The 15,282-nt window shown below is 51.6% G+C and overlaps 1 protein-coding gene and 1 long non-coding RNA gene across 10 annotated transcripts in view; one reads left to right on the top strand and one right to left on the bottom strand.

The window, feature by feature from the left end:
* SHISA6 (shisa family member 6) overlaps window positions 1-15,282 on the top strand; it is a 238,561-nt gene that overhangs the window by 56,895 nt on the left and 166,384 nt on the right. The gene's annotated exons all lie outside the window — the stretch shown is intronic.
* LOC146429696 (uncharacterized) overlaps window positions 1,635-15,282 on the bottom strand; it is a 36,458-nt gene continuing 22,810 nt past the window's right edge. Inside the window, exon 2 of the long non-coding RNA XR_014855652.1 lies at window positions 1,635-1,830. This is a non-coding gene — a long non-coding RNA (uncharacterized LOC146429696). The remainder of the gene's footprint in view (window positions 1,831-15,282) is intronic.

Here is a 15,282-nt window from a genome sequence, read left to right as displayed (position 1 = left end):
GGAGGTGGGCCAGTGGTTTCCACACCTTTTCCAGAGCCCATTTCCTGTCCCTGGGAAGGTGGGAGAGTGGGCAGAGGGAGTGCAGAGTGTTTATACACCACAGCCACCAGACAGGGGTGCTTCCCAAAGTGAATAAAAGGCTCTTGTTCTCTGAAGAAATTAAACAATATCTCAGCTGTTTATAGACATCAGAATGGACTGGCCTTAGAATTTACCTTTCAGCTAAATTCACCTGGTTTTCAACAGTGCTCTAATGTTCATTTCTAATTTCTTCATGGCAAATTCCCCCACGGCTGAGTGGTGAGAGTGATGAACATCTCACTGCTGCAGGAGCTGCTTGTGCTCGTGTGTGGCTTTGTCTTTGTCTGTGACATGATCTGATTGTCTGTTTGAGCTGTGACAGTGGGGATTTCAGGTGGCACAGAGGACTGAGGGGTTCTGTCGTTAGGATTGTGCCCGAAATGGTTGGATTTTTGGAAATACTGTGTGACAGTTTTCCTGTGTTCAGCTTGGTGTGACCACCCAGTACCTGTAAGGAGGGGTGAGAGCTTCAGCCAGGGCTTTAGATGAGTAGGTTTTGTTCTATTTTGTTCCATTCCTATTTAGATGAGCAGGTTCTGTTCTATTTCAGTTCCAGTCCTTGTGTTCCAACCTCCACTTCAGCCAAATAACCTCACCCTGCCTTGTTGTTCCACCACCATGCACAGAGTTCTGCCCACGGACTGAACAAAGCCAGTGAAGTTTCTCTCAATATTTCTTTGCACTGGGAGACACATTTTTGGTGTTTTCTCAACTGTCTTCTATGCTATGGCAGAACTCCAAGTGCTGAGTAATATTTAAGAGCTCATCTATTTTGGGCAGAAGACAAAGATGTGAGACATGCCAAAGTACCATGGATACCAAATCAGCATATTCACATGTCTGACATGCCCAGGCTCCTGCAGGATGGGGATTTATGGCTTTTCTCTGACATTCCACCAGGCAATGCATCACTGCCTGGCATTTAAAGGCTATAAAGTCATTACAACATGTGTTCTCCCAACCATGGGCAGTCATGCTGTCAGTCTGTCAGGATGATGCAGGGATGGATCTCAGCTCTTTAGGCCATGGAAGTCCCTGTGGTGAGGCACATGGCAGGGCTGATCTCATCTAACGTTAGGTAGGTGGAACTTGGGTGGTTCATTCTGAGGTAGCAGCTTTTAATTCCATGTAGAAGCACCTGGGGGCACCTCTGATGGGTTCACTGGGTGGGCATGGGGCACCTCTGCCCCCTCCAGCCAGAGAGGGTCTTTCAGCCCTCAGAGAAGGAGGATGGATCCACCTTCTGCTCCCAGTGCTGTGGGAGGTGCTGGGAGGGTTCAGTGCTCCAGGGACACATGTAGGTGACAGGAGCCAGCTCACCCCCTGTGCCCTAACCTGCTTGAAAGCCCAGCTTTTTCAGCCCATTCTGAGCATCTTGGCACTCTCAGGTGTCCCAGGTGGCCTGGGCTGTGCCCTCAGTGCTGCCAGGGCTCCCCAGAGCTCTGCACAGTCCCCCAGCCTGGAGGGGATTGACACAGCTGCACCCCCAGGGAGGGAACATGGCTGGAAGAGCAGCACATTCACTCCACACTGCCTACTCCACATCATAGTGCTGAGTTTTCAGGTAAAAATGTGATTTTTATTTTGGTTTTGGGGTATTTTTTACTCTCAGTGTCAGACCTTGAAGATCGTTTCTGATTGGAATTGAGCTCCTTGAGTTTCAGCAGTCTGGAACAGCAGCAGAAATTCTGTAGAGCAGATGATAATCTCTGTTCGTCACTGAACAACCTCTTCATTTTCCTGGTTGCTCTGCAAGAGTGTGAAAAATAGGGAGGTTATTGTCTGGAAAAATCATAATTTCCCAGTTGAACTGAGTGCAAGGGGTTGGGAACAGTGAAGCAGGAGGAATAGGGGGTTTTAGACTCCTCTAAACCTTACAGGGTCATCCCATTGGGAAAAGCAGAACTGTTCCTACAGTGTTAGTTCCTTGTAAGCTCATGCCAGATCCTTGAGGAGCTGCAGAGGCAGAGCTCTGGGGAAAACTCAGGAAGAGTCCAATGTCCCCAGAGCCTGGCCAACAACACTTCCAGAAATGGAACCTCTCACTCTTGGCTCAGGGCTGTGCCTGGACTCACTGGGAGGTGTGCTCTGAGTCAGGCCATCTGCAGGAAGCTCTTTGCTTGGAGTGTCCCACTGAAATTTGCTCTGGGGATGTTCTGCTGCAGCACCAGCAGGCAGGAAAGGGAGGGAAGGATGAGCCATGTGTTTGGGGTTGTGGCTGTGGCTGTGCAGCCCCAGCTCTGTGTGCTGGCATCACCCTCAGTGTGGGCAAGGTGCAAACCTGCCGGGCAGAGCAGAGCCGAGCCGAGAAGCCAGCCTGGTGACTGAGCAGGAAAAGCTCCCCCAGCACATCTGATCTTGTGATTCTCTGTGCAGCTACGGCAGATTTGCAGCCTGACTGCGGGATTTGCCTGCTGGGCCTCTGCTCTCACTCCTCTGTGCCTCGTGCATGGGCACAAGGCTCAGGGCACTGCTTTGGGGCACCAGCTGGGTTTGTGCCTGCTGGGTGGGAACATGGTGTTTGTCCCCTAGCAGGACCTTACAGCCAGCTAGGTAGCAGTCCTCAGAGCCAGCATCAGCCCTGGCATCTCCTGAGGAACATCTCCCTCCCTGGTTTTGTGTGTATTCAAAAGGAGAAAAGTGTTCTTGATCTCACCCCATCTTAAAAACAGATCATTTTCCCTGGACATGAGGGCAGAGAGACCATCTGTTCCTGGAGCCAGAGCAGTGGAAGGTGGCTGTCTCGTGGGGTCAGGGTTTGGGAGCTGCAGGAATTTGTGAGGACAGAAGATGCAGCCAGGCTGGAAGGGAAGGTGGCTGCTGTGAGGGGGCAGCTGAGTCTCATGGCTTCTCTCCTTGCTCATCTGTCAGTGGCTCTGAAATGCTGAGGGAAACACCTCCTCTCTGAGCTGGCACCTTGGCCAACCTGCACCCTGCAGCCTGCTGGAGAGTCAGATGCCATGGGCAGCACTGGGATGTGGGGTCCAGGTATTGTTGTGGAGCAGACAGGCCTTGCAAAGTGAGGGTTTTGCTGCCCTTGTGAAATCCTTGCTCATGTCTGTTACTTTGGCTAACTAGAAAAGCATTCTGGGAATGACTCAGCTAAACTAGAGGTGAAAAACAAATTACATAAATGTAAAACAATGATTAGAACCAATCAGTGCTCACACTGTGGGGCTGTGGTTGGTCACACCTGATGTTCCTACCGTGGTCTGTGGTGTTGGTTAAGCACATTTGTTGTGCCTCACAAGTATGGAAACTCCCAACAAACTAACAGGGTGTCTGAAGGGTCACTCAGGCAGAGCCAGGGGTGAAGCAGCAGTCTCATCTGCCAGTTCAGCCTCTAGGCTTGGACATCAAAAAGCTCCTCCAAAGGTAGCCATGGACAGCCAAAAGCAGCTCTAGATCACACTTAGCAATCAGGTCTTCCTGCACTGCTCTGGTGTCTCCAGCTGAGCTCCAGGCAGCTCCACTGTCCATCCCTTCCTACTCTGGAAGATCTGGACTTCTCCCAACCCCACAGCTCAGCTGCTCCCTCTGGAAGCGATGCCTTGGCTGTGTGTGGAGAGAGGAAGCACAGAGCGAGTGACTCAGGGCTGAGGCTGTGTTTGCCCAGCCAGCAGCGCTGGGCTGTGTTTGTGTGACTCTCAGAACAGCTTGTCACTGACGGCAGGGCTGGGGACATCCTGTGTCAACACGAGGAGCAGGTCATTTCCTCCCTGAGATGTTTTGATCTCCCCATCCATTGTGCTCTCTCATCTGCACATCCTTCACTGGATTTTCTGCAGGCTGAGGAGTGTCTCTGACAGGCTCTGTATTTCAGCAATGACAGATCTGTATGCAAACTAATCTCGGTGCAGACACCTCAGCTGATTTATCATATTGGGCTGCTGCAGGCTGTGCATTCCCACTGAACGTGAGACGGCGGGGGAGACCGGGATGGGACACTGGGGCTGCCACCACTTCCTCCCTCTGCACACACACTGCCCCTCTGACACACCCCTGCTGCTCTGGGACACCCAAACTGAGCCCCTTTTACAGCCACCAGCTCAGGACCAGCACTGTCACTGCCCCACTGGCATGTAAATACAATTCAGAGATGAATGGGAGAAAAGAGATTTATTAATTTGCTCCTCATTAGCACTTTGAGAGTTCTGATTCCTCCCTCCAACACTGCCCTGGTTCCCTGCTGTCACGGTTGGCTCCCCATTGCTTGGCTTGCAGCTTTGTGTTCCAGTTTCTTTCCCAAAGTGCTGGTTAATACCCTCACTTTGTTATTTTGGGGTCTTATATTACATCTGTCACAACTTCCTCGGCCCAGCGCAGCTACAAAACACGCAGTGAATCAGCTCCGAGCTGGAATTTACTGCCTGCCCCCATCATTAGTAATCCACACTTGCAGCAGACTCATTAATACAGGCGAAGGCAGAACTTAAAGGATCATTTTTTTCCTACCTGCACCTGTAACTTGCCGTGAATAGATTCGCAAAAATTGCGGGTTAGGTGTGTTGGGTTTTTGCTCATTAACCACTTGTTAGACATCCCATCCATGGAGAGCTGTGGAGCCCCAGCCTGCTGCATCCCAATGAATCACTTGGTGTTTATCCTGGATAATATCAGATGATTTGGATGGCGTCTTGCAGCGCCTGTGCGAAAGATCACTCGCATTCTGATTCCAGATTAATTCCAACTGCTGCATATTCCGACGCTTAATTGTATTGACTGGAAAATAGGATCATTGGGATGTGGAAGGGGCCTGGGAGCTCTGCAGAAAGATTCCATTACGCAATAGGACATTTCAAGCCGCTGTGAATTATTTAATCACCCTCAGACATGGCCGGTCCATTTCTCAGCAGAGTCTGGACAGCTCTGGTTTTTATAGCCCTCGGAATAGCCGGGTGGGAGGAGAGGGGAGGGAAGGAACAGAGGTGAAGGGCTCCTGTCCTCTGTCTCCAGCCTGGGCAGAAAGCTGCAGGGAGTGGCTGGGGATGTGGCTTCTCAAAGCAGAGTGTCCCACACTGTCAGCCAGGAGCATAGGGACTGGCAGCTGATCTGAGAGCTTCCCTCACGCCTGTTGTCCCTTGGAACAGCAGGGAAATGGCCCCAAGCTGGGCAGGGAGCACACAGATCCCTGCTGAACCTGGAGATCCAGGAGATTCCCGGGACAGGGAGCCCTTGGGCTGCTCCAGAGCCAGCTGTGCTCTGGGAACAGCTGCCTGCAGCAGGGAAGGAGCCTTTCCCACAGACAGCCTGCCTGGGGAGGGCAGGAGACACTGTTTGTCACTTGGAGATCCCATTGCTCACCCATCCATTGATTTTGGCATTTTTAACCTGGCCTGGTCAAAGGGGCTTCCTGAGGGACAAGGACAGGGCTGGGGTTGTCTCTTCTTTCTCTCTTAGAGACGCTGAAAGCCAGACTGCTGTGTTTGAGGCAGGGAAAGGCATCCTGGACCTTTCTGTGTGTGCACATCCAGGGATTTTCCAGGTGTTTTGGCAGCTGAGAGGTCCTGGGGCATCCCTGGCTTTGTGTGTGGTCCCTGTGACAGACCCAGAGTTTGGGACTCACCTTCCCCACTGCCACTGCTGAGGACCTCCTGTTCCCATGACAAGGTAAATCCCAGAAGTTATCACTCCACTGATCCTCCAGCTGCAGCCAAAGCTGCTGCCCAGCCCTACAAACTGCATCCAGCTCTCTGTTGGGTTCCATGGATGGGTTTCAATAACCTGGAACTCCAAGATGGATCCCTCTTCTTTCTGCTGTGCGTTAACAGGATAACAAAATAAATGACAATGGCTGAGAGGAGAAGAAAGCAGCCCTGCCTATTATTGGCCACCCTTTCACAGCGAGTCTGTCAGCTCTCGGGATGTTTTGGCAGATACCTTTGAAAGCTGAGCTGAGAGCTGGGGAAGAGCTGGCAGGTACAGCCCAGCTGTCTGTGAAAGTGGAGCTGCAGCTGCTTGCCACAAGCTCCTCTTTGAAGAACGTGTTTTTCTCTATTTATGATCAAGAACTGGTGTATAAAAAGCCCTTATGATTTCTCGCTGTGGTGTCACTGAGTATCTGAGGCTGGTTCTGTACCCAAATGGGGAATTTAACCCAAATGAAGGCTCATCCTAGAGCTGGATTGATGTGCTTTTGGCAGCTTTTGGCAGGGCTGCATTCACTCTTTATTCTGCTTGCCAGATGTAAATAAGAAATTCAAATATTGTGAAAAGAATTGGAGGCTTTTGGGAGCAGATAGGGAACTTTGCAGAGGGATCTGTGGTTCTGAAGCATCTGTGATCTCTCCACTACAACATGGTCAGGGTTTGGCAGATGGAGAGCTTGAGCACTCCCAAAAATCTACTGCTAGAGCAAAGCCAGTGTGTTCTGTACAGTTTATCTGCTAAAGTTCCTTGGGAGGGACTCCTTGGGATGAACTCATCATCAGAGAAGTGTCTGTGGAGACACAGGGCTCAGGTTTGCCTTCCAGATGGAATTTCTAGGCATGGTGCTCATTCCCAGGGGAATTATTTGGTCTTAGGAGCTTCTTTTTATCCTTCAGTAGTCACGATGTACCCAGCAAATGCCACAGAGGTGGCTGCACAGTTCCTGGGAGCCAGACTTGAAAATACTGACTGGTTTTACTCTGACACAGATTCATCTCCATCTCTGTGCAGCACGTGGGGCCCTGGCCATGACCAGTGTGTGTTTTGGTAGTGTTTGAAGGCCACAGGTTGAAGATGGGAACCATGATCCCTGGAATCATAGAATCTCAGACTGATTTGTGTTCCAGGATCCAGGGAGACTTCAGAGCCTCTTTAAGGGCCTGAAGGGGCTCCAGGAGAGCTGGGAAGGGACTGGGGACAAAGGATGGAGGGACAGGAATGAGGGAATGGCTTCCCACTGCCAGAGGGCAGGGATGGATGGGATATATGGAAGAAATTCTTCCCTGTGAGGTTGTAAGGCCCTGGCACATGGTGCCCAGAGAAGCTGTGCTGCCCCTGGATCCCTGGAAGTGTCCAAGGCCAGGTTGGACTTTGGGGCTTGGAGCAGCCTGGGATGGTGGAAGGTGTCCCTGCCATGGCAGGGGTGGCACTGGATGAGCTTTGAGGTCCCTCCCAACCCAAACCATTCCATGATTCTGTTTCATCCCCCCTGATGTCACAGGGCCACCAACAGGGCCACGATGGCCACTGCCCTCCTGCTGTCCATGAAGTGTCAGGATCCCTGGAGTGCTGCAGCCTTGGGCTGTGGGAGGCTCAGTGCCCACAGCAGCCAAGGCTCTGCTGGCCTGGATGGGCTCAGTGTATGCTGGAGGAGAAGTTTGGGAGCAGAACCCTGGTTTTCACTCCAAGAAGGAGCAGATTCTCTCTGGCACACAGGGGAAAGGAGTGGCTTTATCCAGAAGTTATTCCCAGCATTTGAGTTGCTCCTTGTGGGCTCAAGGAGAGACAGAGCTCAGCAATTCCCCCCTACCAGAGGGACATTGCTGGGATTGAGCTCTGGGTCTGAAATCAGAGTGGAGCAGATCTGTTTTAGAGGGGAGGGAAGCCTGGGCAGTGCAACATTTGCTCCTGGTCTCCACAAACCCAAAGTGCAAGATTCCCAAGGAGCAGGGAGAACAGAAAGGGAGGATCAGAATGAAGTCCTTTGTAAGGGCTTGGAGGCTGCCATGGATTCATTCCCCTGGGAATTCCCCTGGGGCAGGAATTGCTCCTGCTGCCCCCACAGTGGGTGGGCATTGAGCCAAAGCCCCACGGCCCCTCAGGATTGAGGAGAAGGGATGTGCAGCCCTCAGCTGGGATTCCCCTGCAGATGGAGATGATTTGCAGCCCAGAGGCTCTCCAGAGATGGAGGCTGTTGGGCTCTCCAAGAGAGTGCTGGATGTGAGGAAGGGCTCGGGACTGAAGGATGAGTGGAACATGCCTTTGTCATTCCCAAAGGCAGCCCTGCACTCTGCCCCTCTGCCAGCCACCCTGTGTTGGGAAGGATCCACCCAGGGGAGCTGCACTGGGAGCCCCAGAGCCAGAGCCACCCTTTGAGAGGGCTGAGCCTTCCCCCTGCTCAGCTCCTGATGCTGCTGGCACAGCTCTTTCCTTCCTGTCAGCATCTTCATCCCTCCCACAACTGGACTAAGCCCATTCTGTCATCCTCACTCTTCAGGCAGTGCTTTTCAAACTCCCCACTGGAATCCCTCGTGCAGTGCCCATCACACTCCTAGAAAACACATCGCTGGTCTCTTATCCCTCATTCCTTAGCTAAAGACTATCAGGATCAGCTCTCCAAAGCCTCTCCTGGATGAGAGTATCCCTGGCAGGCAGTGCCTGGAGGCTGTGCTGGGCTCCTGGAGCAGAGCTGCCAGGACCTGGAGCTGGGGCAGTCTGGGGCTTGGATTGAAGCTGGGATTTTCTGTCTGGCAGGTGGAGACAAGGAGCAGCTCTTTGCCATTGCTCTCGTTCTCAATGAGTGGCTGCACAGCAGGGAGCAGCATTCCAGCCCGTGGAAAGAGGATCCATGGAGCAGGGAGCCTTTGGCCAGGGACAGATCTTTTCATGGCAGTTCTTCTGCCTCTTGGAGAGTCCTGCCAGCGAGTGAATGAACAGAGAGCTGGGGGGCTGCCAGTGACTCCTGTGGCTGCCACAGCCCCTGGAGCACAGCCCAGCTCCTCAAGCTCAGAGCTGAGCCCAAGCCCATTTCCTGCCAATAGCTGGGAGTTTGTGATGGATTTCAATGGCACTGCCTTGGACCTGCTGCAGAAAATGAACTTTGGTGTGCAATGCAGAGCAGCCCACGGTGCTGCTGTACAGCTGCCCCTGGGGAAAAGGGGGTTTGCATCTCCCCTCTGAACCAGGAATGCATTAAAGAAATATTAGAGCTTCTCTTCTTCTCTTCTCTTCTCTTCTCTTCTCTTCTCTTCTCTTCTCTTCTCTTCTCTTCTCTTCTCTTCTCTTCTCTTCTCTTCTCTTCTCTTTTCTCTTCTCTTCTCTTTTCTCTCCTCTCCTCTCCTCTCCTCTCCTCTCCTCTCCTCTCCTCTTCTCTTCTCTCTTCTCTTTTCTCTTCTCTTTTCCTTTTCTCTTTTCTTTTTTTTTTTTTCTTTTCCTTTTCCTTTTCCTTTTCCTTTTCCTTTTCCTTTTCCTTTTCCTTTTCCTTTTCTTCCCTAGTTTCTCTCCGCTGAAGAAATGCATGTCCAATGTGCCCCAAAGGGATGTCCCTGCAGGGTGATAACTGCTACCTGGCTCCAGGATTTTGCTGGTGGGAGTTTTTTCAAATGCTGGGATCAGTGCAGGACACAGAGTGAGCTCGGGGATCACCTTCCAGCTGCGAAAAGAAAAATGTTTGTGTAGCCGGAGAGCTGCAGATCTGCTGAGTAAAGCTGTCCTTCAAACCCCATTTCTGAGCAGGGCTGAGCTTTGTGTGTGGCCAATTCCTGGATTGCTCTTTGGAAACACAGCCCTTCAACATTTTCCTAAGATGCTCCACTCTTATCTCTTCTTTGTCTGTCATCACACTGCCTCTATTGTTTGAAACGTAGCACCATGTTTTATTCCCAGGTATAAGTAACTGGTATTAATTTAAGATCTGCTCAGATAGCAGGAGTGCACAGTCTATAAAAGGCATGTCCTCATCTTCATTTTAAAGCAGGAAACTAAAAATAGAGCCAGTTCAAATATAGGTGATGAGAACAACCTGAGGTTTGCATGAGGAGGTAGAACAGGAGTTAAGACTTTCAAAGTGCCTGGTGAGGTGTCTCTGCTCGGAGGGAGCTGTGGATAAAAGTTTGTGGAGCAGATTAGGGCCAGAGAGGGCAGTCTGGGGAGTGCTGCTCCTCCTCTCTGTGTGCAGGGCAGCGACTGAAAAATGCTGCCTTCAGAAGGGAGAGCAGGCAGTGCTTTTGGCTCAGGAGGAGCATCAGCCATGTGTGTCACTGTCCCAGGGTGCTGTGGGGTCAGGAGTGTGCAGGACACAGAGCACAGCTCCTGGTGCTTTTGTGGAGAAGGAGACAGGCAAAGTCACTGCCAGAGTTACCAGAGGAGTGAGGGAAGCCAGTTCAGTGCTGAGGATGAAGTGTTTCAGACTCCTGGGACTGGAGAAACCTCCCTGAGCTCCTGCCATCCCCTCAGCTCCAGGGCAGGGCTTCATTCCATGGAGCAGCTCCTGCTGAGCACCCACAGGCTGCCAGAAATACCCTCAGCTTGCTCCAGTTTGCTGGGAGCTGAGGGAAAATGGGACATGGACAGGGGGAGCAGGAACTGCACAGGGAGGGGTTGGGAACAAACTGCCTGTGGCCTGGGCTGAGGCACAGCTGACCCACAGCTCCCTGAGGCTCTGGGGAGTGTCACTGCTCTCATGCTGAGCTTGGTGACCTCAGCCTCTCCTTCCTGGGGCTCCCTGACCTCCCTGCAGCTCAAGGGCCACAACTCACCCAGGTCCAGCTCTGTGCTGTGCCCCACACGAGTCCAGAGCTGTGGCTGCTGAGAGCTCTCAGCTCAGGGCACAACGAGTCAGGGGTGCTGAGGGTGTAGAGCTGAGCCCAGACTGAGCCCATGGTGGTCCCTGGTGGCCACAGTGGCTCAGCAGGGAGGTGTTTGCTTGCTGCAGGCTCCAGATCGTGGCTCCAGCAGCTGCTGTTGGAAACAGGCACAGGGCAGCAAGGAAAGGAGTCTGAGCAGGGCAGGAGGGAGAGGATAAATGGGTGACACCCCTGCAGTACCACACAGAACCCACAGGAACAATGAACCCACAGAGCCCACAGCACCTCATCTGCAGCACCCACGCTGCTCCTCTTGCTCTCAGATGTTTAATCCCTGTGTGGGCTCTGAGCCCTGCCCACTGCAAATGAGATTGCTCACGGGGGGAGCAGAGCTCATGGCATTCCAGGCTGCTGCCCTCCCATCTGTGCCTCTGGACAAGGGATGGAGGGACAGGAAAAGGAGGAATGGCTTCAAACCGACAGCCAGTGGGTTTAGATTGGATATTGGGAAGGAATTGTTCCCTGGGAGGGTGTGAGGCCCTGTCACAGGGTGCCCAGAGAAGTTGTGGCTGCCCCACTCCTGGAAGTGTCCAAGGCCAGGTTGGACATTGGGGCTTGGAGCAACCTGGGACAGTGGAAGGTGTCCCTGCCATGGAAGAGGTGACACTGGATGGGATGGGATGGTTTTTAAAGTCCCTTCCAGCCCACAGGAAGGAGTGAACTTCCCTCCTTCAGGAGGCTGCTGAGGGCTGTTTCAGATTTTACAACAGAAAGCCTTCTGTTCCAGCCCTCTGGAATGCAGGAACAGTGCTGATGAAGCTGAGATTTGGCAATAGTGACCTTTTTTACCAGGGATTCCCCAGCAAATGTTGAGCAGCATTTGAAAAGGAGTGAGAGAGCATGAGCAGGGTTACCCTGTGCTCTTCAGGTTCCTGTTCCTCATCTTGCAGGACGTGGATGAAAATTGAAAAAACTGAAAATTCCCAGCAGCAGCCCCAGGTCTGCAGAAATGCAGGGATATTTATCAGCAGAAACTTAGCAGTGTCCATATCTTCAGCCTGCAGTGAACCAAGGCTGGAGCTCAGGGTGGAGCTGAGGGTTAGGATCCCTTCTGCTCCATGGAGTGGGAATTGCTGCATTCCTGCTGGGAGAGGAGCCCACAGTTAGGGCACATGCTGCTCGTGGAGCTTTCCCAGGCACAGAGAAGTTCCAGCAGATATTCCTCCTTCCCTTCCCTTTTTCCCAAGGCAGGAAGCACAGACCAAACACAGCCAGAGGCCACTCATGGTGACTCTGCTCTTCAGTGTCCCCTGGAGCCACAGGCCCTGCTGTGGGGCACATCCTGATCCCAGAGAATTCCAGAGGAGACTCAACCATGTCTGACTCCTCTACCACCCACCAGGGTGATTTACCCACAGGGGGACCTCTTGAGTGCCTCCAGCTGGATGATCCTCAGTTCCTTAAAAATTCACTGCATTTATCACACACCCTGCAGCCCTCAGGCTGGATATCAACCATCCACCAGGGAACAGACAGAAGGCATAAAAATTGGTGTCTTTGGGCTATTCTTTAGCTCTATCTAGATAAGGAATCACCCACGGGAGGTGCAGGAGACACAGAAGTTGCTCTTCCTCTGCTCCATTCAAGGGAGATTGATTCATCCTGCAGCAGAGCTGGGCTGCAAAGAGGATTTTCTGGGGAGGGCTTGTCCTGCTGGACAGTTCAGCTTTTTCAGCGCAGAAAAGGAGGACTGGGAGATGTGGGATCGTCCTGCATCACTGTGGAGGCTCACCATCTGGGAGGGGAGGTCACAGGCAAAGCAAGGGACAACACCAGCACAAGCCAAGAGTGTGGGGTTTTGTCCTGCATGGACCCTGGGAGGGAGGTGGGAAGGTCTGAGCTGGATTTCTTTGGAAATTTTCTGAAATTCTGGAATTTCAGCAGGCTCCCCTCAGTGCAGGCACTGTGCAGGCACAGCTCTGTAGCACAGACTGGTCATTCCCCAGAGGAACACTCTGTCCCAGCAGTTCTGCCCCAAGGAGGGGAGGATGCATCCCTTTTCCTCCCTTGGCACTCTCTGAGGAGCTCTGGAGCCCAGCAGGGACAATGTTTCTGTAACCAAACTGTTCCAGCAACCCCGAGTGCCTGACGGGGAGCAGAATAAAGGACAATTTCGCAGAGAAGCTGGATTTATTTGTGCCTTTGTAGTTCTGCTCTGAAAGCACAAATAATATCCCTCAAGAAGGAGCTGCCAGAGCTCTGAGTCCATCAGCTTCCAGCTGCTCAGCCCTTCCCTGAGCTGTGTCTGTTCCCATCCTCGTTCTGCAGGAATTGATTTACTCACAGATAAACAGATCAGGCCATTGCTTTTCTCTCCTCTGATTTTCTGGCGAGGGTAGGTCCTGTGCTTCAAATGTCAGACCTCCAGAGCTCTCCAGAGAGGGGAGAAAATCCTGTCAGGAGACAAAGGGGAGGGCAGTCCACACCTGAACTGCCCCACTCACCCTCCTTGGCCAGGTGATCCCATCCCTTGAAAGGCTCACAACTCACACATGGGTCACAGAGATGGGGCTCATCTCAGCTTAATTAGCATCTAAAAATGGGGCTTTTAGTCTGAGTCATTTGGCTTTTAGTCATTTGGGCTCTCCAGGGAAGGGGCAGGGGGTGTTTTTGCAGTGGTTCAGCTCACCCTAAGACAGGTGAGCTCCTGGGTGTGGATAAGAACTGAGGTGACACACTGGAATTTGTGTACCAGGTGTGCAGTTAAAAACAGGGTTTTGGGTGTAGTTTAAAATGACATCTCCAAAGCTACAGCCAGGAGAGGGAGTTTGCCTCTCTCAGGGCATCTTCCCTGCTCCAGCCACTGCTGTGCCCAACAGTGAGAGACAGGAGCCATTCAGCTAAAAAATTAGCACACTTTCCCTCTCCCATGCCTTGTCCTTAGGAAGGATAACACCGTGGATGTGGCTGGAGGTAGTTTTGCCTGAACTGTAAGGATTTTTACACTTTTACACCTCCACACTCCAGGCCAGCTCCTGAAACCCTGCAGGGCTGCTCAGGCAGTGACAAACACCCAAGGATGACAGTGTCACCACCCAGTGCCAGCAGAGCTCAGAAGAAACCCAGGGTGCTACTTGGCATGTCTGTAAGACAGAACTGAGCCCTCTGATGAGCTCCTCTGGTGTCCACGAGCTGCAAAATGTTCAAGGCAGCAACACCAAAGGAAGGGCTGGAGAAAACAACAGATGTCCCATCAGCACCACTGGGAGGGATGATTCCTCCCTGGCAAAGGCTGCCATGGAATGAAGCACTACTCTCACTTCTTAAATAGGATGAGGCCAATGCAGGCATTTATTCTAGCAAGAACAGCCTGGGCCAGGTAGCATTTTCCTGCCTGGAGGGAGGCAAACAGATTCCAGCTGGTTTTGGCAAAGAGGTTCAGCTTTCCAGAAGAGGCTGAGGCCCATTCCAGCCTTGTGCTGCTTTAACCAAAGTGAGCAAGGCAAATATCAGGATAAAATGGACTAGTCCATGAACTGCAGGTTGGAAAAACTGGAGGGGGCTGTAGTTTTTTGGTGTTTTTTTTCTTTTCCTTTTTTGTCACCAGGGAAACAGAAGCAGAAATGACAAATACTTTCAATTTGTCAACATTTCCCACAGATATTTTCTATGGTCTAATGGTGAAACACAAAGCATTTAAGTTCCAAACTATCTGATTACCTTTCCAAACTGAAGGTGGGAATGCTGGCACAGGGCTGAAGGCACAAGTGGGGGATCTTACAGATGGACTTGTCCCTTTGCACTTGTCCTTGCTCCCCTCCCCCTGGGCAGAGCCACCAGGATGTGTCACAACAGCCATTGTGTCACCTGGAAGGGCACTGGAGTTCCACTTTATAACATAATTATTTATTCCTGTCTAGAGGACAGGTGTCATTGTAGGGAAAAAGGGTTTAGAGGAAGAATATCACAAAATCCCAGAGTGGGCTGGGCTAGAAGGGAACTTAAAATTCATCCTATTCCACACCTTCCACTGTCCCAGGCTGCTCCAAGCCCTGTCCAACCTGGGCTTGAACACTTCCAGGGATCCAGGGGCAGCACAGCTTCTCTGGGCACCCTGTGCCAGGGCCTGACCATCCTCAGGGGAAACAATTCCTTCCCATGTTTTTTGTAATATTTTTAAGAGGCAAAATACAGAATTTCCTTCTCTTTTGATTTGCAAAGTGAACCTGGAAGCAAGGGAATTGAGGAGCTGGGACTTGCCAGGAGTTCCCCTAGCCACGTTTTCAGGAGCTCATGTTTAGCTGGACAGATAAACCCTGCTGGGATGTCTGTGCAAGTGTCTTGTGCAGAGCAAAGCTCTTTGATTATCCTGTTGCTATTTGTCAAATGCAAAGGACCGTGTAAAAAATCATTTTCAGCCTTCAGAACTACTCTCTTCTCGCTCTGCTTTTGATGTCTCAAGAGAAAATAGCCCTGTGAAGCAACTCGATTTCTTCAGAGCTATTAACAAGTCTTTCAGGGTCCCAGGGTGACATAACAGGTCTGGTCTGACTCATTCCATTTAAGAGTGTCTCCTTCCAGACAGAAATAGCTCAGTGTGCAGCCATAAAAAACATGAATCAATTAATGTCTTCTATTAACTAGAAATGCAGATAAATCTCCTCAGTCGTGGGAATGCAAATTCCTGGCTCCTGTTCCTTCTCCCTCCCCCTGCTCTTTGTTTTTGGCTCCTTCCTTAATTGATCTT

Source organism: Lichenostomus cassidix, chromosome 18 (genome assembly GCF_008360975.1).
Source record: "Lichenostomus cassidix isolate B80296 chromosome 18, HeHo_3.0, whole genome shotgun sequence".
Taxonomy (NCBI): Eukaryota; Metazoa; Chordata; class Aves; order Passeriformes; family Meliphagidae; genus Lichenostomus; species Lichenostomus cassidix.
This window is presented reverse-complemented; position numbering and strand designations above follow the sequence as displayed.